Raw genomic sequence first — 2,417 nt, 5'->3', positions numbered from 1 at the left:
CCCACCTGCCATGAGTTGAGCACCTTTGGGCACAGCCCTTGTTTCTATGCCCTACAGAATGGGTAGAATCAGCTGCATGGGTTTCTAGCCTCTAAGCCTCAGGCTCCCCTTTGTAAGATGGGGTCCTGATGGCTCCCATCTCTGGGAGCCAAAGGTAGGGAGGCCCCACCAGCAGATGCACTCAGGCCAGGCCAGGAGGGTGGCTGTTGCTTAAAGCAGCCCAGGGCCTGCCCGCTTGAAGAAAGTGCACACGTTCATGGCCCAAGTTTTGGGGTCCTGCCGCCAACCTCTGGCAGTGACCCTCCTCCAACCCTGTCCCCTGTCCCTGTGGATTCATCGTCTTCCTGGAGCTGTTCCTGCAGACAGTTCAGAAACACTTCATGGTGGGACAGAGGGTCACGTACTATGTCTTCACCAATCAGTTGCCCGCCGGACCCCATGTGCCCCTACGGGAAGGACGGAAGGTGGTGGTCCTCGAGGTTCCCGGCACCCCGCGCTGGGAGGATGCGTCCATGCAGAGCACGTGATGATCCGCCACTTCTGTAAGCAGCTGTTCCTGTCATCATGCGCTGAAATAACGTTCTCAGACACCAATCTGAGCGGCCATGCAGGGCTGCCTCTGCAAGTAGGGCAGCAGCAGCTGGGTTCTGCACATCGCTTTTATGTCATTTCTTATCAGAAAAGCAAGGGCAGACGCCTCAATGCGTGGGAAAGGAGGACAAAAGGATGGCAAGTATGCTGAAGCTGTAAAGCAGGCCTGCACTCTCCCATATGCACAGGCACGCAGGGAGGCCGTCATGGGATCGGGGAAGAGTGGGATGTTTGTGCTAGCAAACGCCCGGTGCAGGAAGGGGGGCATGGAGGGTTACATTCTTTCCTGGCTCCTAACCTAGGCCCTGCCCGTGGGGATCATGGGATTGTGCTCCTACTGGGCCATTGTGTTCAGTAGCCTGAGAACAGGAACGCTGCTGACGTTTCAACTGCTTCCACAATCACTCCTTGGGGCTGACAATATATTTTCTAAGATTAACTCCACAATTCCTCCGTGAGGGGCACTACCTGGTGTGCACAGAGGTGGACATGAAGTTCCACGACCACGTGAGTATGGAGATCCTGTCTCCCCACTTCGGCACCCTGAACCCCGGTTTCTTCCAGGCAGCCCACAAGGACTTCAGCTACGAGCATTGGCCACAGTCCCAGGCGCACATCCCCCAGGGGCAAGGGCGACTTTGAATACAAGGGAGCCTTTTCGGGGGGTCGGTAGTAGAGGTTCACCAACTCACCTTGGCCTGTCACCAGACAATAGGGGTCAACTTGGCCAATGGGATTGAGGCTGTGTGGCATGATGAGAGCCACCTGAACAGGTACCTGCTGGACCATAAGCCCATTAAGGTGCTGTCCCCAGGGGACCTGTAGGACCCATAGCTGCTGGGCAGCCCCCGGAGGACCTGTGGGACCCACAGCTGCTGGGTTGCCCCGGAGGACCTGTGGGATCCATAGCTGCTCGGCTGCCCCCCATCATGTAGAAGCTGAGATTCATGGCTGTGCCCAAGGATCACCAGGACGGCAGCAGTGGTTAGTACTTGAGGAGTCGTTTTGGTGCCCACCGGGTCTTTCACTTGAGTTAACAGATGAGCCCGAAAGAAGGACGTCTTCAGTTAGGAAGTATAGACGAAGGTCAGAGTAGAGGTGAGCAAAGGCCTCTTTCAGAGAGCAGGGAAGCTCTGAGCTTCTTCTATACACCTTGCCCTGCTCCTCGCTTCCAGCTGCCTGGCCCTGAGTACTGTCCTTTCAATGAATTGGCCATCTAGTAAGTAACATGTTTCTCTGAGTTCCATGAGCCACTGGAGCAGATTATTCAAACCTGAAATGGTTGTGGGGACCTCCAATCTGTAGCCCATAGCTTGGAAACAGGGGTGATTTTTCTGCCCAGCCACTGGCTGACCCCTAAGTTAACAGCACAGGGATTCAGTAGGCATAAAGACTGCAAAGAATACAGACTTGACAAAGTTAGTTCTGAAAAGTCACTAAACCAACAGTAGCAACTACAAGGAGCAGCAATCATGAAGCCTGGCGTGGGGAAGGTCTGATGTTCGGGATGCTTCCATTATAATAGTCATAATCATACCCTGGACTTGTCACTGGGGCCAAGTCCCCTGGTTGGGGGCCAAGTAGTTCTTACATGTTCCACGTGCCTCTCTCTGGCTCCTCCAGCCATGCACTGTCCTGTGCTGCTTCCCAGTAGAGGTCTGTTTTCACCAAAGCCAGGAGGTTGGGATGGCATTTTCTGACCCCCCACCCCCCCAACCCACAGTGTTGCAAGAGAGGAAAATGTTTTACTCAACACTCTTAAGGTACCTGGCTGAGTCTGGAAATTGGCAAAGACAGATGAACAGGAGAAAAGCAAGCAAAATATA

At 54.2% G+C, this 2,417-nt stretch overlaps 1 pseudogene; it reads left to right on the top strand.

Annotated features, from left to right (window-relative positions):
* The first annotated feature begins 326 nt into the window (after positions 1-326).
* LOC112814510 (histo-blood group ABO system transferase 2-like) lies at positions 327-1,575 on the top strand (annotated as a pseudogene).
* The last annotated feature ends 842 nt before the right edge of the window (positions 1,576-2,417 follow it).

Source organism: Callorhinus ursinus, unplaced genomic scaffold (assembly GCF_003265705.2).
Source record: "Callorhinus ursinus isolate GAN/ISIS: 27379988/994484 unplaced genomic scaffold, GSC_fseal_2.0 scaffold916, whole genome shotgun sequence".
In the NCBI taxonomy this organism is placed as follows: domain Eukaryota; kingdom Metazoa; phylum Chordata; class Mammalia; order Carnivora; family Otariidae; genus Callorhinus; species Callorhinus ursinus.
Note: the sequence above shows the minus strand (reverse complement) of the source record. Positions and strands in the feature narration are given on the sequence as shown.